Below are 21,594 nucleotides of genomic sequence, written 5' to 3'. Positions count from 1 at the left end.
AAACACACAGACACGCCAGGCAGTGATTAGCCAAATATCTGGCCACCTTGTGGCCCAGTCAAATTGGCACATAAAATTAACCATCAAAGTTATTTTCTGTTTCTCGAGGTATCTCTGGTGAAAGTTTTACGCAGTGTTTCCCAGTGTCAAGTGTTCCCCATTGTCTGGCGTGGACCACCGCTCCTCTGCCCCTGTAAGTCTTCTTGTTGCTCACTGCCAGACCAGTGATCTGGTGCCACATGTTTTAGGTATTTGATGTGGCAGCCCCCGCTCCATGTGTCAATTTCTGTATCTTCAGGATAGTAAGAAGCAATTCTAGAATCTCAGTGGCTTGTATTAACATAGGTTTATTTCTTACTCACATTGGCTGTTTCTTGTGGATTGTTTAGGGGTTCTGCCCTGAGTCATCTTCACTTCAAGACAGAGGCTGGCACAGCCACCACCTGAATGTCTGCTGCTTGCCGTGGCCGAGGGAAAGAGGACGTGCATCGCTTCTGCTCACATGCCATTGGTCAAAATAAGTCCCATGGCCACAACTAACTTCAAAGGCCACATGTCAGACCATGTGTCTGGAAGAAGGAGAACCAAAATATCCGTGCATAGCCCAGATGATCACCATCCAAGTCCAGCTCATGCACACAAAATCTCCAGTCCGCTTTTTGGTGGTTTTCTCTTAAATATGAATGGAGAGCCAAGGATCACCCTATACTTGACAAAAGCCTCTCACATGGAAAACAGAGACCAGTGCAAACAAATTTTAATAAGGAACTAGGAAAAAAGAGATAATTGAGGGAACAGAAGAAAACTTTAAAAAAATCCTTCAGTTGATCTCAGAATAAAAATGTTGCATCCCTGAAAGAAGAACAGGGTGCTATGAAACGGAACAACCACAAAAGAAGGAACTGCCCTTAACAACTGAATATGATCAAAGGAATTTTAAAGTTCAATGGAGGAGTTTGAAGATAAAGTTGATAAGGCAGAAGAAAACACCCAATAGGTCAGATGTAGAAGAGAAAAGATATGGATTGATCCAGAAAGCCCATCCTTCAATTCATAGGAATTAAACAGAGACAAGGTATTTTTCAAAGAAATATTTCCAGAAGTATCCCAGAACTGAAGGCAATTATACCATATTGAAAGGGCTAAACCAGTGCCCATTACAATGAACACAAACACTTCTACCTCAAAGCCCATCACAGTCAATGTTCAGAATACTAGTGATGGGAGAAGCTCCTAAAAGCTTCCTGGGAAGAGGGGTGGTTGTGGGAGATGGGGTGGCAATCCCAGTGTTAGGGATCAGGTTGGTGCTGGTCTTTCAACAGCAACTTGAAAGTCAGAATAACATCCAAAGATGAGGACCTGGGGTTCAGGAAACTGTAAGACAGAAGTGACAGAAAATGCCCAGGAGGAAGTGGACAGGATTCCAGCGGAGCAGGGGGCCTAGAAAGCAGACAGTCCCACTTGGAGCAGAGGAGTGGAGGCCTCCGGGGGTGGAGGGGTCTGCTCCTCGAGAGTGGGAATTTGCAATGAGGAGGGGTGGGGCGGAGAGCTGCCTATTTATATCATAGCCCTTTTTATTTTTTTAAGTGATGTGTGTGTATTATCTTGTTAAAATAAAACCCAAATTTAAAAGTGTTTTGGTGTAGCAGTGCACTGTAAGTTGGAAAACCCACGACATTGATTTCTGATTACGGTCACTAACTCATTGTGTGACCTTGATGAAGTCATTCACCCTCTTCAGTGATGTATTTCATATCTCTTCATTTACAGAATAAGGTGGTAGGCTTAGACGATTTCTGAGGTTCTCTCTGGCCCTTATGTTCCAGAATTCTATAGGGATACAAGTGTCACAGTCACCTTAAACAGAATGGCCATGGCTTGCCTCAGTTTGCCCTCCTCTTGAGGCTAATGTGCTGTTGTGTGAATGAGATTCAATCTCCTTTTCAAAGAAAAGACCAGGCCTGAGGGCCAGGATCTGAAATCCAGGGCTGAGTGCCAGTGTGGGTTACATGGGAAGATGGCTGGTGCATATGGTTTATTTTGATGCTTTTAGTTCTGCATCCTGGGGACCCCTCTGAGGCTCCCTGCTGTGTAATGGGGCTGGCTAGAAGCTGATCTGGCAGCTCGTTAACACTCAATTAAAGCTCTTCTCTACAGTGTGGCATTAACTTTTAAAAAATTTATACACTCAATTGAAGGAATTAAAGTGCAACTGTGGTTTTCAAAGCGGCTCATGTGAGGGAGGCTGTGAAATTGTTCTCATCTGCCCAGTATTCAGTTTTCAAATTTATATGTGCAATTGAGTTGGAAATTAAAGTGCAGTTTTAAGGTGGGTGTGAGTGTCTAACATGGCACCACATTAACCATTTTAAATTTATAAACGTAATTAAAATGGGATTACTTTGGAATTAAAGAATATAGGGAGAAAAAGATATGTGCTTTTTCTTGGGGATGCGCTGCCTTTTCCCCTTCCTATAATCTGAATTCTTGATGCGTATGTTGTCACCAAAGTCTCAACTCCTGTAGAATAGGGAGCTAAATTTGCCATGCCAGAGCAGTAAAGATATCCTCATCACGTTTGACACCACCCTTCCTTGCTTCTCTTTCCCATGTCGAAAACAAGGAGGTCTACTTCCCACAGCATTTTGGAGCGTGTACAAGTTGTGCACTTATCATTTTAAGGCTCATTAGTCTTGAGGATGTTAACTTACCTCAGTGAGGTTATGGCAAAGATCCAGAGATTACATTTCCCAGTTCCCGGAGTTATGTGTGAACTGGTTTTCTGGAATTAAGGGGACAAGTGCTCTGGACACCTTTCTGTAGGCACCAGGCTGGGAGTCTCTTGACTTCATCCCCAGATTGAACGTGTGGCTTTTTCAGGTGGGGTGCCCCACATACAGAAGGCACCTTCTAGCACATGAGGAGTTTGCAAGGTGGGGCAGATGCTGGTGAGAAATAGGGGCAGTTCCCCATCCTTCCATGGATCCAAACAGCATATTCTAGAAAACTATAGAATTACTCTGATGCTTGCCTTTTCTAACTCCTATGACATGCTCAGAAAATTCTTTAAATATTTTCTCCTCTTCCGGTTTAGACTGGTTCGTTTAAGACCACTGGCTCTTCTAATTGTATGGTTACGATGGGTCTGAATTATCTGCAGAAGGCCCGCGGCTCTGGAAAACTCCAAGGTAAAGATTTGCTCTGCTTGTTCTCAGAGACCATGAGACACAGGGGATGCACATCTGCGTGGACTTGCCTCCAAATGCTCCACCTTCCCTGTCCATCGTGCCTCCTCTAAGGTGGGCACCTGGTCTAGGTTCTCCTGTCACCCCTCCCTCCTCCCTCATTGCCACTCAGTTGGTTCCACTGTCGTCCCGGAGCGGTGCTTAGCTCAGCAGGAGGATAGTGGTAGCTCTGGGGAGCACCTCCCCACCGAGGCCTGAAGCCCCGGGCATCCCTGGCTTTCTTAGGCTAGCACAAACTGTCCTGTCTGGGGGTCTTCCTCTCTTTACTGTGCTGAGCAAGCGGCGGGGGATGGGCATCACCTCATTGTGTCTGTAATCTCTGTCCCTTTATCCTTCTTCCTTGCCATTTTCAGAAGTCTTTGAATCAAGACCCCTTTCTCCTTTTTTCCCCCTAATACATTTGCATGCTCACTGAGGTGAAAAATTATGATTTCAAGATTTCACTGAGTCCTGTTTCAGACCCTAGGCCTACTTAGCAGGGCCATCACTTGGCAATTTGGCTGGGACTCGCAGTTCTTATTGAATACCTGTGCTGCTCCAAAGTGAGGACATGCTGCTCTGCAGCCCCCAGGGTGCCTCTCTGCCCATTCAGAGTCATATATATGGTTTGTACACCCTTCCGAGGGCAGGCCCAAGGAAACTGCCGCGTAACCAACCACACAGTGAATCACGGTAAATGAATGACAGGAAGAATAAAGGCGTGGACCAATTCATTTGAAAAAAATTCTTCTTAAAAAGTTCATAAGAAAAGGTTAGGCCTTAATCTTTGGTAAGAAAGTTAGTCTTGATATTTAAAAAAGACAAAACAAACAAGAGGACACCGTTGACTGCTTTACCCTGTGCCACATGTCACCAAAGATTTGCAGGAATCTCAACAAATATATAAAGGACAACAGGTTAGAAATTGAGAAATTTAGAGTGAAGAGAAAACATAAATGAGAAAATAATAAATCCTTTACTCCTCCTTTTTTTTTTTTTTTTTAAAAAAGATGTGTTATAATTGTTGGTCAAGAGATATACAAATAGGGGTACCTACAAATGTATAGGGCACAGCAGCCGGGCAGTGACCCTGGGGCACGTGGCAGGGCCTCTGGGACTCTGAGCAGGCTGTGCCATTGGATGCAGAGCATTTGCCTTGGCTGCTAGGAAACATGGAGTCAGTGTGCAGCTGGCCCACCCAGCCAGGTCCATTTTACATGCAGTTCTGTGAACCGATCTTCACTGGACTTCATTATTTTCTTATCTATCTTTTCTCTTCACCCCCAATTCCTCAACTATTTCAAAGTTCCTGCAAGTCTGTGGTGACTTGAGACAAAAAGAAAATTAGTCACTGAGTTAGAAATTATTTTGGGGTTTACTCAGAGGATGTGAGAAGGCTCTTATGATGAATCTTACTAAATTAACCTAACTGAAGGCAAAGATGGAATGAATTGTCTGATTTACTGGACTTCATCTGTGAGTATCTTTACCAATTTTCAATTCATTTAGTGAGAATTACTTCACAGCTATTTAGTGCATGACCCTGGTTTGGGGAGACTCTTCTGGAGATCCTGAGAATAACAAGCTGGACGGAGTCCTTGTCTCCGCTGGACCTTACTCGCAGGAGGAAGAGGTGAGGGATGTGTGCTTTCCAGGTGCTGGCAAGTTGGAGATGGAAGCGTGTGGGCACTGGGTCCACTCTCTCTACCCCAATGGGTAGGTGGTCCTGCCAAGAGTGAGCCCATCTGAAGGATCAGGGGGACATGATTTTGCAATTGGTTTCTTGAACTGTGAACGCCTCTTGAATGGCGAGAGGAGCTCTGAGTGTAAGAGAGCGGGAGAACAGCACTGAGCTTCCGGCTCGGGAGCGACCCTGCCTGGAGCATGTCACTGAAAGCTTCTGGCTCCTCCATCTGCTCCCCTCTGGAGCAGAGCTTCTCTGTATTGAGAAGATGGAATTTGGAACTTAACCAGACTCTACTGTGCATGTGCGGTCTCTCCCTGGCAATCCATAGGCCACCAGAAACACTTTGCAGGGAAGCAGACAATAAGCCTATAAGTGAGTAGGATAATTTAGAATTATATGTGGTGTAAAGCAAAATGAAACAGGGAAGTATGACCGAGGGTAATAGAGTGGTCAGAGGTCGTTCTCAGAAGGCAGTGTTCTGGGCAGAAGAAACAGCCACGCCAAGGCCTGTGATGCGAACCATCTGGGGCTGCTTATGGCGCTGAGGAAGGCCTGGAGCAAGCGGAGCCAGAGAAGCAAGGCTGTCGGCGAGCTTGGCGAGGGTCTCAGGGTCAGATCATGGAGAACCTTGGAGGCCACTAGCACTTCTTCCAAGAGCGATGGCAAGCCACTGGAGGGGTTTAAGCAGGGGAATGATGTGATCTGATTCATGTTGTAAAAGTTCTCTGACTCCTTTACTGAGAATGGATTAGCAGGGGAGGTGGGGTGGAGAGTAAGAGTTGAAGCAGAGAGACGAGTCCCGGACTGTCTCAGCAGTCCAAGCGAGAGAGCAGGGTGGAGCGGTGGTGGCCCCGCCGTCTGGGACATCTCCCCAGCATCACCGTTCTTGAGCATACTCACTGGGCCTCTGCACCTTATTCTACACTGAGTCCCTCAGAGCCCACACCACACACTTTAACAGGTGGCTTAATGGATTTCCATCCTGTAACTTTTCCCTAAGCCGGACCTTCTTAATTAGACTGTGAGTGTGTCTAGGGCAGATGCTAATGCTCACAGCTGGGAATGCTTGCTTAAGTTATAGGTCCAGGGGAAAGGTGTGGTGGTGTGGGAATAAGTGTGTGTGTGTGTGTGTGTGTGTGTGTCTACTTCAAACTGGCTTCCAAGGGCTCAACTTCCTTTATTCCTGCGAGTGGGATGTTAAACACTGGTAATGAGCATCATGGAAACACTCAGACATTCTGGAAAAGTCTTTTTACTCATTGGGCCTCACTTCCCGTATCTGTAAAATGACAATGTTAGATCTAAAATGCACTTTCCATCTCAAATGTGGACAAAGACCTATACTCTGGACTTGGACCTACACAGTGTCTGACAGCCTTTGAGAACCTCCCCTTGACGTGGGGGCGGTGATGTGAGCGCCTACTGCTGCTATTTATATCAGCTTTGTTCTTGTACAGAAGTACAAGTCTTCCCCTTAGCTTATTTATACCATTTTTTTATTTTACCCAGAATACCTCTTTCCACAAATTATTCCCCCAGATCAATATAAAGCTGGGTTTCAGCCTAAACTGAATAATCAGTAATAACAAATGAGTGAGGTGTTACCGTGACATTGTAGGAAATAACTGGCTGCCGAGTGGAAGCAAAATCTCCGATGAGTCTGGAGGACAAATCGGTGACAGAGTCCCTGCCTTGTCTCTTCTGGGCTGGAGCAACTTGAGGGCAGTGTCCTCGTTTCTGGGTATGGGACCATGTCGAGCTCACCTGCAGGTACTTAACACCTGTTTACTGTTATCACGGAGACTGACAAATAATGGAATGCCTCCTGCCACCCAACATGTGGAAAGGTAATTTGAACTGGTATCAATTCAAACCACACCACTGCAGCTGAGACAAGAACTCTGCTTATCTTGAGGCCTCACAGCTCCTAGGGGCTGCAGGCCAATGTAATTTGCTGGTGCTTTTTAACTCAGCAGTAATTTTTTCAGCAAACACATCAAACTCTTAATGGGGTTTTTGAAAGTAAATCTCCTGTTTGAAGCAAGAAGGAAAGAAATAAACAGTTATTATTTCATTTCTCTTCTTTAAAAGAAATTTCTTTTGGTTTTGGGAGGGGAGTGTTGAGTGAATGGACGGGGGCAAATGACTCTCAAAGCAAATAGTCCCACTGCAGCATCAGCGTCACGTAGCCATTGGTCGGCCCAGGAGCCGTGTGGATAAAATAGTAAGCGCCAGGGTAGCAACAATGTGGTTGCCACAGACAGAATCAGATGAGTAGTTAAAGGCCTGGCATTCTTCAGGGAAACAAATGATGGATCAACCCTGCAAAAGTAAATAACCTGGCTCCTTAGATCTATGTGGCAACTTTAAATATTTAATAAATCCATGTGCGTCTGAAGAATTTGTCCTCACCTCGCTCCTGGTCACCTGTGATTTTGGATGACTTTACCAAACATGTCTTTTTAGGGGCTTCTGATCTAGGCCATGGATGCAGGAAGCACCATTTAAAATTCTCGTCCTATCCCTTTCTGGGCACAGTGTTCATCACTGAGACTGACACAACACACAACTGTTGGGGAGGCCGGGTTTTGGACATTGTTGGGGATGGGGGCCATCTGGGACATTGGCATACCTCACAGACATCCATCACAATGTATATCTTCAGCTGGAAAGCAGCGCATTGAACCCAAAACATGACACAACTCAGAAAAGTAGCTTATTCCTTGCTGACAGCTGTTTGTGGCTGTGAGCATTTCCAGGCTGGAAGGCCTGGGATGAAGAGGATGGCAGAGCAGTGCCCTACAGCACCCTTTGTGGTTCACATCATGCCCCACAGAAGGTGGTGGCCCCATTAGAAGAGGCTACTCAACATTTCGTGCTAGAAGGCCCATGTGTGTGAAAGCAGTGACATGGCTTTGCATGGTTTTTGACGATGAGCAGTTGCCGCTGTGCTCCAGGAGTGCTAGAGATGGGTGGGGTAGGTGGCCAGATTTGCACAGCCTTAGTTGTAGTAAGTTTGCCTGAGGAAGGAACATGGTGGAAGCTACAATGCAGATGTACCTCTAAGGTTGTTATTGCTAGACGCCTGTTTCTAGCTGCCCAGTGGGTAGCAACTGGCAGCTGATACCTATTGATTGGTGACCAATGGCAGGATTCATAGTGTGAAATGGGCATGACCTGTTTACTTAGGGAATGTCAATATTTTTAGTCTTATTTGGAAACCATACTGAGTTTAACTGAATTCAGAGATACTAAAGGCTGCTAGAGATCTCCAGGAAGGTGTGTGGTTTGGATTCATTGAAGGGACAAGATGCAATGTCACTGAGCCTTTTTTTTTTTTTTTTAAAACATCATCAGGCTGATTCTTTTTTTTTTTTTTTTTTAAAGATTTTATTTTTTTTTTTCCTTTTTCTCCCCAAAGCCCCCCGGTACATAGGTGTGTATTCTTCGTTGTGGGTTCTTCTAGTTGTGGCATGTGGGACGCTGCCTCAGCGTGGTCTGATGAGCAGTGCCATGTCCGCGCCCAGGATTCGAATGAACGAAACACTGGGCCGCCTGCAGCGGAGCGCGCGAACTTAACCGCTCGGCCACGGGGCCAGCCCCGTCACTGAGCCTTTTTATGCTCCACTGTCTAAGTAATTAGACAGTGGTGCTCAATAATGAATGATTTTATTTATTAAAGTCAATACATAGTAATAAAGTGCTTATTATATGTCAAGTCTTATGCTAAGGATGTCAAGATAAGGCCCAAAAGATGTAATCTTGGCTCAAAAAAGCAGTAGGTCTCTACCAGAACTGTGATCTCGTGGATAGGATGATACCTGTGGATCTTATTGGATAGTTTGTGCAAGTATATTCTTTGGCAAAGAGTAAAGAGTAGAACATTTATTCAGGGACAATTTCTGTGGTTATCTGTAGAACTTCAGATCAAGTGGGAAAAACAGGGAAAGACAATGTTATTTGGAACTTAAAAACAAGTAATTAAACTTAGGAAGCAGCAGAAGTAGGCTTTGGTGGTAGAGTCCAGATTATTGCCTTTGTGGGTGCACAGCTGGGACCAGGCTCGGCAAGTCCAAAGCAGCGTGTGCTGAAGCGAGCAGATGGTGAGGTGGGCCCTTCTTCTCGGGTCTTGCTCAATGCTGATAATGCAACAGATGGCCCCTAACAGCCAAATGAGGACAAGTTGGGCCACACAATGGGTCTACCTACTCATCTGTGTGCCCTGGGTTTCCCAGTTCCCCAGAGAGGAGGGGAATGCCGGCTGTGGCGGACATGGTTTTCTGGGGCTGATCTTCACATTGAGTACAAGAGAGGATGGAGTGAGGGTCGGGGAGGAGGGGAGGCTGTGGGGAGGCTCTGATGGCTTGCTTTCCTGAAGTGACAGCTGGCAGGCAGCTGTGGAGAGATACTGTGTGTGTGTTAACAGCCACAGTGACTGGATGTTTATTGAATTGCTGTGGATTTTCTAAAAGCAAAGCAAGCATACTAAATTGCTGCAAATTACCAAGGGCTTTCCTAATGTTCGATAAAAATACTGTGAACGTTTAAGGACACAGGCTCGGCAAATAGTTCTGAATGTGGTGGTAGGGAAGCTCTTGCTTTGAGAACAAATACACTGGCTCTTCAATACAAATACATGGAGTTAGTAGGATGATGACTGTGCCAGAGGCTGGACGTTACAAATTCAAGTTGGCATCCTTCCTTTTTCAGTATTTGGTTCCGTTCACTTCAAGCTGTGTTCCTCTGCCTGGCCTCTGCCTCTGCCCCGGCCGGCCCTGCCATGGAGAGAGCGTTATTTTGCTGTGTCACCTTGTGTGACATGGTGCATCTCAAATCTGGGTGTATCTGCTTATCTTCTGGTTCAGAGAGAAAACAAGCTAAGGAGGATGGGCTAATTTTTAACTGTCTTCCTTGATGGTCCCCAGTTTTTGTGACCTTTCTCAGTGTCCCGAAGGCTACTATCACTGTCAAAGAACAGGACTATCTTGAAGAAGGCAAGGCCAGAGGTGTAGACTAGGATGCATCTCCTTTTTAGAAATTAACCCCCTCTGTACTTCGTACCTGGTTTCCTCAGGTTCAGCTTAATTTCTCTCTGTCCCTGGGGCTTTGCAGTTTTGCTCATTTCCTCCCTTACTTAGGTCATGTTCTTTGGGCAGAAATAAACCATAGATTTTGGCCTAAGGAAAAAAGGATCACTAGCTTTGGAGGTTTGTGGCTTCCAGCCTTGTACTGGGAAGTACAGGAAAGTTGGATCTCTGTGGATTAAATTGCACCCCAGTGTGTAATTCAAAAATCAAAAGGAATAACTGTTTAGGGGCCAAGTGCTCTTTGAGCACGGCAGGTGGCTAGGTTTGCATTTCTTAACCTGTGTCATTTGACGTTTTGTTTCCACAGGGAGGGTATGAGGAATTTCATTGCCTTCTAGCAGTTAAATTGCATTGAGAAATCTTACACTAGCCTGAGTGGTTTGCAACAAAATTTCAAGGACTAGATGGTCTGGCTCCTGTCTGATGATAGTTATTGTGTCTAACACCATCATCTTCAGGTCTCAGTTTGGAATTCTTTTGGTAATGAGATGATCTTATTGTAAACCAAAAAGACTGATACAGTTTCCCAAAGCAGTGAAGCTGTGCTTTAGTGGTATTCCCAGGCATGGCAGCCAGAGGTATTGAGGTTTAAAGATAGAGTAGGAGATCAGGAGGGAAGCCCAAGTACTTTTGGGTTAGACTAGTTGCTTCTCAAATCAAGATACTAAGTGGGGAGGAAGCAACAGAGAATACAGTGGGGCCAGAGGGGGACCGGACTAGCAAAGGGACAAGGCACATTGGAAATGAAAAGGAAACCAGAGCCATATTTCCTAGCCACTGCACACCAGCCCAGCCATGACTGAAGTGGCATTAGCGTTGGGACAAATAGGGGAAGACAACCAGCAATGGGATAGAAACAACAGATGTTTTCCCTCAAGAACAATTATTGAGCAGTAATCACAGGAAGAGGCAGACTCCTGCTGTAAGCACATGGACTTTATTAGAGCCTTGCAAGTTGGTGCTCTAAGCCCCATCTGATGATCTTTGAGTCCTTAGCCAGGACTCATTCTCTCCTGATGGGACAAAGGCCTGGTCAACCTTCTGGGGGAAGCTAAGTGCATTCTACAGGTAGCCCTCCTGAAGCATGGCTTCTCTGGGTTGAGGAGCTCTGGGGATGAAACTTAACTTTCCTAGGATGTGATCCCATTCCAGGACTTGGAATCTGTGCTGCTGGGTGGCTATGTTTGTAAAGGTGGTCACAGAATCGAACACGTGTGACCTACATCTCTCTGAGTGCCACTTTTCTTATCTGTAAAGTGAGGGAGTTGGGTTTCCTGATCTCTTAGGTTCCTTCCATCTCCTAAATTATCAGATTCAGTCTCTCATGCTACACATCACATTCCTTGGGGGAAAAAATTAAGGAAAGACAATTGTGCAATGTCCTGTGCACAAAGCTCAAAGACGCATGTCCTTGGAAAAGCCCATCCATCAATCCATCTGTCCATCCATCCGTTGATTCATTGGCAGTTTCAAGGATTAATTTGTTGATTCAATAAATATCATTGAGCACTTATAGTGTGGCCAAACCCATGATATTGTAAGTTCTGTGTGGGAAAGGACTATGTTCTTTATGTTGACACTGTATCTCTCCCCCATGCTTGGCAAATCATAAATGCTTAAACATTTGCCAAAGGAATGAGAAAGATAACTACACCACCTGTTTCACAAGAACAACAGGGTGGGAAGTGGTTCTGCTTCACCCGTGTCCACTTTCCTGATTTCTTGGAAGTTGTACACATTTCAGTGTGAAATAAATATTTGTTAAAGGAAGGGAGGAATCTGTGCAGCCACAGGTGTTTGTGTTTGTGTATCTTGGCCATATGCTTGTGTGTTGTCTCCTTAGGCAGTGTGGGGCAGTGAGGAGGGCGTGACGGGTCTGGAGTCAGGGGACCTGGATTCGCCTCCTCGCTCTGTTTCTGATAAGCTGTTCCCACTTGGATAAATCATGGAGGCTGCTGGACTTGTCTTTTCCCATCTGTAAAGTGACAAGTCTCTTTTGCCTCCTTCCAGGTTTAAAGTGCTTGATGAGAACATGAGGAAAAAAAGATGAAGGCAGAGAGCATGCCCCTGAAAATGATAGCCATTATTACTTGAAAGACAGGGGCTTATCTTCTTCATTGCACTATTAAGGAAAGGGGTGTATAGCCTTTGACTATTCAGTGAATCTTTTGAGTTACAATAATACAATAATTGGCAAGTGTTTACTTAGCAGACACTTTCGTAGGGATCATTGTGTCACAGGCACTGCTACACATGCTTTACAACTATTAATGAATTTAATCTTCATAACAACTAAATGAGGTAGGTACAAGCATTGGCCCCACTTTATAGAGCAGAAAACTGGGACCCAGAGGAGTGAAATTATCGCCCTGCGGTTCCCCGGCCTGAAAGGTCAGAGCCGGCATTTGAAGCCAGGCGTTCAGCCACTAAAGCCTGTGATGTTGACCACCTTGCTACGCTGTGTATGCTTCAACCACGTTATACTCTAAGACGCCTACAACAAAATATGAACCCTGGTCTCTACCACGAGGTTCTCACCGTCTAATTGGGCACATGAAATATTTAGAGAACAAGAGAGTGGGCAGTAAAGCTGCAATGGGAGGTATAGATCATTGAAGAACAGGAAAGCACATAAAAGGTACCTTACTTTTATATAACACTTTATGCCTTTCTGAGAGTTTTTACATCCATCATCTCCTTTACTGCCCATAACAGCTATCATTATTTATTGAGGGCTCACTCTGTGCCAGGCACTGGGCTAGGTGCTTCACTTATGTTATCTCAACCAGCCTCACAGCAAGCCTATTTTACAGGCATCACTTCTATTTTGGTGTCAAAAACCCAATTCAACTTGTTCATGTAAACAAAAGTGGAGGCGTTAGGACTGACTGCAAGCACAGCTGGTTCCAGGGACTCAAACAGCATCACCGGGACTTGGTCTGTTTCTCTTCCCTCTTCTCTCCTTCTCCCCTCCTGTTGTGGCTCTGGCTTCCTCCATGTTGGCTTCACTCTCAGACGAGTTCTTTCCTTAGGGTAGCCCCAGACAGTCCTGGGCTAATGTCATCCTTACTGCCATTGATCCTGGCAGAGAGAGGACCTCTCCTCCACAGCATGTTCAGCAAACATCCTGGGATTGAGCTCTGTGCATGTGGCCTGTCCCTGAACTGGTCACCAGCGGGGGATGGAATATGTTGATTGGTCAGACCTGAGTCATGAGGCGAGCCCTGTAACTCCTGGAAGGAATCGACCTATCAGACCCCAAAGGAAGGTAAAGATGATGTTTCTAGAACAAGGGAGGATGGATACTGGGCAGACACAAAAGTAAAAAGTACATCATGATGATTTTCCCCGTTTTGTGGGAGGGGGAACAGGCTCTCAGAGGTTGGTGCTGACACGGCCACACCTCTAGAGAGAAGTAGAGCAGGGGTTTGTGTGAGGCGTGTCTGGTTCTTCTCATCCATTTTACAGATGGGAAAAGTGAGGCACGGACTGGTCAAATGCCTTCTGGATGTATCCAGATGGAGGTGTTCAAGGACTCGGGGCAGTGCTCTGCAGAGTGGCAGCTGACAAAGACAGTCTTGAGACAGACATCTCCATTGTCTCAGGGAGCCTACGTGGCGTAAAACAATCTGAAGAATTGGCATCGCATCCTCTATCAAAACCTGACTTGGGCTTTTGAACCAGAGCTTCTGGGGGAAAACCCACATGGTCCCTAACTTTGGAGTAGAGACATGAGTGGTTCCTGTTGGGTGGCTTCTTTCAGAAGCTGTTTTTCAAAACGTGGTGCAGAGTGGTGGCACCAGGTCCGGGACCTGGGAGCTTCGGCTGAGTCAAAGGTGGCAGGCTCACTAGTGGGCCTCTGCCAACACCGTAACACACAGCCAGCCAGAGCGCTCGGCCTCCTGGGCGGTGCACAGCTCTTTCTTTGCATCTGGTCTTTGGAAGAAGCTGACTTGGTCAGGGGCCAGTGTTCAAGAATGTCCCACTGAGAAATGGACCGGCAGTGTGTGGCGGGAAAGCACGGTTGAAAGGGTCAGATTGCCCTAGGTGTAAATGTTAGTTTTTGTTATTATCAGCTGTGTGGCCTTGGATGTCTTAGCTAACCCCTCTGTGGCCACTTCCTCACGTGTGAGATGGGACCTGTAGGCAGCTTTCCTTATTCAAGAGACAGGTGTCCTTGGACTGAGATCGGACCACAGTTGTGGAAAAGGGCCCTCACTGAAGACAGGGCTCCCCAGCTAAGGAGGAAGTGGACAACCCACCAGTTCTGAGCAGTAGTCCCAGTGCAAGTGCTCAGAGAGCTGGCTCCTGTGTGGCCTTCGTGCCTCTGGGTACTTGTGACCGTGCCTGCAAGTACTAGGCACACACTGTCATGGGCTCCTACCTCCCATACCTCCAATGATCACATGTCCTCCCAGCTCTGTCCCCTCAGGTCCTCTGCCAAGTCCCCTGAGGTCTGTGAGCATAAGCTTGTCTATAGCCCACCCCACCCTCCTTGCCTTTCATCCAAAGGCCAGAATTCAAACCCCGGGGCCAAGGAGGGGATCCCTACATGACTGACCTGGGCTCACATCTCTCCGCCTCAGCTGGTTGCATGTGAGCAAATCTCTCTATACGTCCTCAGCCTGTTTTCTGACTTGTTCTTATACAGAATAAATCAGATAACATCTGCCAGGGCTTAGCTGATTGTTTTGTCATATTACTCAGAGACTGACAATGTGACTCCCGAGGTCTTGAGGCCTCCATGTCGCTTTTCTCCCCCGACAGGCCCAGGACAGCCCACCTCTGTGTGTCCTGAGGCAAACTGACCTGGCCCCTCCCGGGGCTAAGTTTGGGGAGGTCCTGCATGGCTGTGCACCCTTCCAGCTCTCTGCACTCCCTTCTCACTTACCTCTATTCATTGCCTTCTAACCCCCTTCCAGCCCTGCGCTCAGTCAGACCTGCCCTGTCTGGGTTATTCTTAGTTATTCGCTCTCTATCCCCTCAACTGCCTCTGTTCTGTCTGGTCCTAAGAGCTATTTGTAGCCTGTCAGATAATGAAGGACCCTGGTCAGAGCAAGTTCCCAGTTCTGCACAAGGCAGCCCCCTCCCTCCATTCCGGGGGATTTGGGAAGAGGGAAATCTGTTCTTTGTCACATTCTTCCCCAGCCTGCCCAGCTGTAAGGGCTTTCCTGCCGTTCACCTTCCCGGACTAGCATCTCTTCCCCTCGCTCTCCGTCCTGCTTTATGCCTCTCGCTGCTTTTCCACAAACTTCCCAATCCTGCCTCCCACTCTCTTCCCAAGTGTCCTTCCCAGCATCCTGGGTGACCCCCTCCTTCCCCTCCCTCAACCACCTGCTCCTCTGCGCCTACCTTCTCTATGAGGACGTCCCCGACTGCAGGAGAGGGAGGAGGGAGAGCTGTCGTTGTCCTCTAAACCCGCCCCACCATCAGCTCCAGGCCTGGGGTCTCGATATGGGGAGAAGGTAATGTGGTACGGTTTTCTTTTTGTTCTAGTTCTCAAGTAAGAAGTTTGTCTCCTTTCCCATCTCAAACTTCCCACTTGCACACTGCCATTGCAAAGTGGGTAAAAGGAAGTTCTTCACCAGGACAGCACACGGTGGGCGCCACTTTAACCCTTGTTATTAAGGGCAACGTGTCAGTAGCTCAGCTCCTCCTGTGCTGATCGAGGTTCCACTCCTGGCCTGAGTGCGGCTGTGCAGGGCTGAGAATGTGGGCTCTGGATGAGACGGCCCGGCCTTATCCCCAGGTGCTGCTCATGACCCCAAGGCAGGCAGAACCTCAGCTCCCTCATCTACAAAAGAGGAGTGGTACCCAGGCTGAAGGGGGATTAAAGAGTCCACTGTACACTATAGGAAATGCCTTACAAGATACAGAGAGGTTTTCTTGTTGTGGTAAGATACACATAACATAAAATTTATTATTTTAACCATGTTAAAGGGTGCAATTCAGTGGCATTAAGTACATTCACAACATTGTGCAACTATTACCACAATCTAGTTCCAGAATATTTCCATCACCCCAAACAGATACCCATCCCCATTCCCTGCTCCCCTCAGGCCCTGGCAACCACTCATCTACCTCCTGTCACTATGAAGTTGCCTATTCTGGGTATTCCATATAAATAGACTCGCACCATATGTGCACTTTTGGACCTGGCTTCTTTCACTTAGTATATACTGTTTTCAAGGTTCATCCATATTGTAGCATAAATCAGTGCTTCAGTCCTTTTTATGGCTGAATAATATTCCACTTTGTGGCTACATAACGTTTTACTTATAAAAAGGTAGTTTTAATTTAAAATCTCATCCAGAGACTAGTAATCATAATAGAGAAGAGGTGATTTGAAACTAGGGAAGACAATGCTTAACCTGGAGGAGAGGAGGCCTGAGACCACCTTTGAAACACCTTGGAAGCTCTCATGGAAGAGCTAGACCTATTTCCTGTGCTTCCCACTGGAAAGACCAGGACAAATGGGAGACAATTTTTGACTCGCTTCTGATAGGCTTGAGAAAACCTGGTAGGACTAGAATGTGGTGATCTGGGGCCTTGGAGCCATTGAGCACAGTGATCTGATAGAAGAGAGCAAATGGCACTGAGAAGCTGTCGAGCCAGAACCGAGGAGCAGCCACAGGAGTCCAACGGGAGGTGGGGGTGAGGCCCTGGGCCAGAGCTGAGGCAGGTGGAGGAGGTCGTGAGTGTATAGAGAGGCTGAGGTCAAGGGAGAAGAGGAAAGGGGCTTTGGACCCAGGCCAGGAACAAAACTTGGGAGCTGGTCATAAGGGCTTAAAGGCACATGAAATCTCAAGAGTGCGTTCTTTCTTTTCACCCTGGCTGCCACCACCCTAGTCCATCTGGTCATCTCCTACAGCTTGCTTACAAGTTCCCTGGCCCTGGTCTTCTTCTGACTCCCCCAAGTCATTCTTCCCCCTTAGTCCCCCTTTGACTTGCTAACCTTTAGATCAAGTTTCAGCTTAGACGTTACTTCTCCCAGAAAGCTTTTCCTGACCTGCACCACCATAACCCACGAAAATATCTCAGCTGGCATCTCTCCTATGTGTCCCTGTTGGTCCCTGCATGCCCTATTGTAGCTCTAGACTGTGAGTGCCTGCTTGCTGGTGTGTGTCCCTGCAGGATATACTCTGTGAGAATGGTATATCTTGTTTGCCATGGCATCTCTGTCGTCGTAGACCAGTGCCTGCCGCATGATAGGCGATCTGTACATATTTGCTGAATGAGTGAATGAAGAAATGAATGAATGGCACCGGTGGAGATAGTGGTTAAAGTGAGGTAGGCTTGAGCTTATTTTTCTAACAAATAACTATGGAGTAATACACCTTGTGGAGCAGCGAGGTCTCCACATCTACCAGTTTGGATGACCACCTATCTGACATGTTGTAGGAGGATTTGAGCCAGTTAGGGGAAAGGACCAGATGACCTCTGAAACCCCATCCAGCTCAAATATTCTGACATTTGATGACTTGAAGAACTGCTCCTTGCCCTCTGCCTGGGCCATTTCTCATGCCAGCTAAAACCCCATGGGGCCCAGGTGTGACACAGATGCTGACCAGGATTTTTCAACCTTGCAGGTGCTGCTCTTCATAGACTTTAATCTTGGAATGCATTGCCTATACAACATTTTCATTAATCACCCCTTCTGCCATGGAAGCCTGGAGTGGAGGCCAGGGAGGTGATGGAGAGGAGGGATGAGGAGAATCTGATGTCTGAAGGAGCACTATCCAGAGCCAGAAGAAGGTAAGAGCTGTGAGTAACACGGATGACTCTGGGTTTGGGGTATGGAGAGGGTTGAAGAACAGAATTGTGGGCTGATGATGGACTGGACAGAGATTTCACTGCTTCCCTCTTGGTGGAAGCTGTGCAAGTTCAAAATCTATGATTCCAAATACTCTCTCCACCAACTTCCCCCAGACTCTTTACCCTTGTTCTTCCTAAAGGCATCAAAATCCACTTGTCTCCTTTGTTGCAAGTGTTGGAATAGTGCTTTACCTCCAACTAGTTCAGAGTACTTTCATATCCAAAGGCTATCGTCCTCTCAATTCCCTTGGTGTGGATGGGGACGTCATCAGAGCACTCCTTTTATAGAAAGAGAAACTGAGGCATTGAGAAGTGATACCACTTGCCTGGAAACTGGCCCCCTTCTGGTGAGCTATGAGCAGCAGTCAAAGGGTGAAGAGCAGGATGAGAGCCCACGTGGAGGTTGGGGTGTGGTGGTAGAGTGATGGGACGGGGAACCAGTAGATATGATAGAAGAGTCTTGGGATCTCATTCTTACTCTTTTTTATTTCCTGCCAAGTGCCCAGAGCTCATTTGGTTTTGTTTTCCAGGAATGTTTTTACTTTGGTTTCCTTCTGCAGAGTTGCTTGCCATTCCTCTCTGAGCGAAGCCTCACAGGGGCCATTCTGCCCCGAGACCCTTTTATGCTGGACACCACAGTGTGTTCAGTGAGCTATTTTCTTTTTTCTTTCTACTTGTCTCTGAGTTTTTCCTTTGTGCAATGCATGCAGAGGCCCTTTCATTGGAGGAGCTGCTCCCCAACACACAGGCGTGCTCCCTTTATCGTGTTCTTTCTTTCTTCCTCCCTTTGGACCACAAAAATTGAGAACTGTAGCAAAAGACAGAAATTTCCACAGACACAAGCTCTTGAAAAGGAGCACATGGAATGTAACAAATTAAATGCCACCCAGCAGAGTAGGGGGCCTGAGAACAGAGATACAGGGAATAAAATGTGGATCAGATGAAGCAGGAGAGAGCACGCAACAGGAGTGCACTTGGCAATGAGGCTTCTTGGAAGAGAAGCATCGCATGCTGGTGAAATGATTGTGCCTTCCTGATGCACCCTCCACCTCCTCGCAGCCTGCCATGCCAAGTTGACCGCCCTCTGCTAGCTGTTGCAGTATTTTTAGTCTCTGATGGGAGCCCTCACTCACCAAAGTGGAGAGGACTTGATTAATTAGCAGAGATCTCTTTCATCCAGACAGTGGGGGAAAGGCCCGAGCAGTTTAAGGAGAAAGACGGACAGTGCTGCACTGGACCCCTTCTCTCACCGCACCCTCGCCTGCCACCAGCCCACACCCAGGCGCTGACGTGCATACGCACTCATAAGCACTCTTTCCCCACTTGCCACCGCAAAACTTCATCTCTTTCCTTCTTTCCTTGGGTCATTTCAAAGGCCCTGGACCTTTTGGAGGAAATGGCACTTTCTCTGTTGGAAAACAGGGTGTGATGATTGAGGCGGCAGTTGGATTAAGTGAGCAGAAGTTGGGGTCTTTCCAGCCATGGGGCCTTTGATGTAAACTAAACATTTCCTGTAAGCTGTCAAGTGTGAGGGAAGGAGAGAGATTGGGGCCAGCGAGGAGGGCAAGGGTGGCCCCTCTGTCCTCTTCTGACCTCCACCAAGCACAGAAGCATCCTCAGCCCTTTAGTCCTGTCCATTCTCTTCTTAATAGCTTTGCCCTGTGGACAGGTCTGGGTGGTCCAGGGCTTCTCCCTTTTCAGGACAAATGCATCCAACTGGGGTGCTTCCCAGGGGGCCCCCCACATCACTCAGCTCATTAACAGAGAGCCATGCCTTGGAGTGGCACAGGTAATGAAGCATCACAGGGTGCCCGTCAGCTCTAATAAGACGGAATGAACGGAGGGGAGAATTAACCTGGTGGGATTAGTTCACTCTGCAGCAAGATGCTTGAATCACCTCTTATACCTCGTGCTGGGAATCTTAAACACACTGCTCTCTCAGGAGGAGTGCTGGCTGGGGAGGAGGGCGCCTGGTAAGGCTGAGCTAGAAAAGACAAGCAGGGCTGCACAGTGGGGGCCTGTGGCTGGTGGCCTGCAGCCCATCTCTCTGCTGGGAGGAGGCCAGTTTTCTTCCCAGGACATGCCTCTGAATGCTGGGCTGAATTGGAGCCCCATGGACCAGGAGCCCCCATCACTGACAGTCCTGGCTGGGCCAGGGTTGGCAGGGAGAGGATAAGGCAGCAAGTCTCTAGGGGCCATGCTGCACTTGGTGATACAAGGGTGCCTTGGGTCTGGACAGATGCCCAGGTTGAAACTGCAGACACTTGGCTTGCCAATTCTGATCCTCATTCACGTGTCTCTTGGCCACAGGAGGAGGTGGAAAGAACAGAAAGAACACAGACCTACAGCACTAAGGGCATCACCATTCAAAATTCACTGTGTGCCTACTGCACACCAGGCACTCTTCCGGGTGCTGTGGATAGAACAGAGACATGAATAAGACATATCCTCTGCCCTCGAGTGCCTCACAGACTGGAAGAGAGGTGAGCTGGCAACCAGCTCCAACATGGGTCCAAAGGTAGCCAGGGATCAATTAAGTGTGCATGGCAGAAGGAGTGGAGAGGGCTCAGGGAAGTCTCTACAGCAGGAGCAGCTTTCCTGCCTTCTTTGACCCACATCAGCTGCTGCATCACACCAGTCAGAGGATCCGAGAGTACTGGGATCAGAGAAGGGTGTGGAGACCCAGTGGTTCCTGAACCTTGTGATTCATCCTGGGTCCATGTTAAATATACAGATTACCAAGCCTGTACCCGGGACTGACAGAATGGGAATTTCCCCAGTGCCTGGGAACCTGCATTTAGACACACATCTCCGGTTATTCTGGTAATTAGCTAAATTTGAGATATACTGAAGTAGACCAATTTCTCTCTATAGAGGAGACACCTTCAACTCCAAGACGGGGGTGTGCAACGAGTGGTTCAAGACAGTTAGTTGGTACCTGGGTAGTGCCAGGCCCCAAGCTCAGATTCGGTGTTTCCGAATTCAGTGCTCTCTTCACTAAGGAGGCTGCATGTGATGACTCGCAGGGCAGGGAGGGAAAAGCTAAGAAACATACTGTGGGGACCCGAGACACATACCATTCTGTGTCAGGGCAAAGTCTTCTGTGGGACTTGAGACGCATATTCAGAAAAGTGGGGGGTTGGGGTGTTCAGCAAGTTCCCTCTGCTCGCTGGCTCTGGCTAGCTACCCTCCTGTTAGCCCCTCCTTCTCCGGGCCGTGCTCACCTCACTCCTGGGAAGTCATGTTTTCCTACTTGGAGGCTTGCAAAATGCCAGACAAACTAGTGGCTTCCTCATACTCTAAACACAGATGGCGGTGTTCAGGAGGGAACAAAGCCTTACCACAGAGAGTTGCCAAACTCCTGTTTTCAGAGACACTGCTCTAAAAAAGTCACGGAGCAGTAAAAGTGTAACTTTAGGGCATAATAGCTTTCTTGAAAGAGCACTGGATGCCTTTTCAATCCTGGGGTGATGACTTTCATAAAATCTTTCATTTGTTGAGCACGGAGCTGCTGTCGCTTGTTGGCATGTGGCCTTGGCTTACCAGCCATCTTCTATTCAATATGAGAAAAAAAATGTGTTTCCACAAAGTGTGTGTCCTGTTACATCCAAGCTGAGAAACCTTCACTGGTTTTCCAAGGCAAATGGTTCCGTTCTAAATCTCTGCCTGGCTCTCAAGCCTTTGGCAGGCTGGCCCCATCCTACCCAGCTGCCTTGCATGTCCTGCCGCGCTTCCTGTGTGTGCAGCCCTTCCTCTGACTCCACGAGGGCTCTCTGAGGTA

The 21,594-nt window shown here is 47.4% G+C and overlaps 1 long non-coding RNA gene across 13 annotated transcripts in view; it reads left to right on the top strand.

Annotated features, from left to right (window-relative positions):
- The window catches only part of LOC139083900 (uncharacterized), a 100,754-nt gene that overhangs the window by 7,236 nt on the left and 71,924 nt on the right, over positions 1–21,594 (top strand). For 10 of the 13 annotated variants that reach the window (XR_011540978.1, XR_011540982.1, XR_011540985.1 and 7 more), the window contains 4 exons: positions 390–1,075; positions 3,095–3,188; positions 4,751–4,857; positions 17,588–17,753. This is a non-coding gene — a long non-coding RNA (uncharacterized lncRNA). Of the gene's footprint in view, positions 1–108; positions 194–389; positions 1,076–3,094; positions 3,189–4,733; positions 4,858–13,030; positions 13,267–17,587; positions 17,754–21,594 lie in introns of all 13 variants that reach the window. The other 3 variants (XR_011540983.1, XR_011540986.1, XR_011540977.1) reach the window with 3 other exon arrangements.

Source organism: Equus przewalskii, chromosome 6 (assembly GCF_037783145.1).
Source record: "Equus przewalskii isolate Varuska chromosome 6, EquPr2, whole genome shotgun sequence".
NCBI lineage: Eukaryota > Metazoa > Chordata > Mammalia > Perissodactyla > Equidae > Equus > Equus przewalskii.
This window is presented reverse-complemented; position numbering and strand designations above follow the sequence as displayed.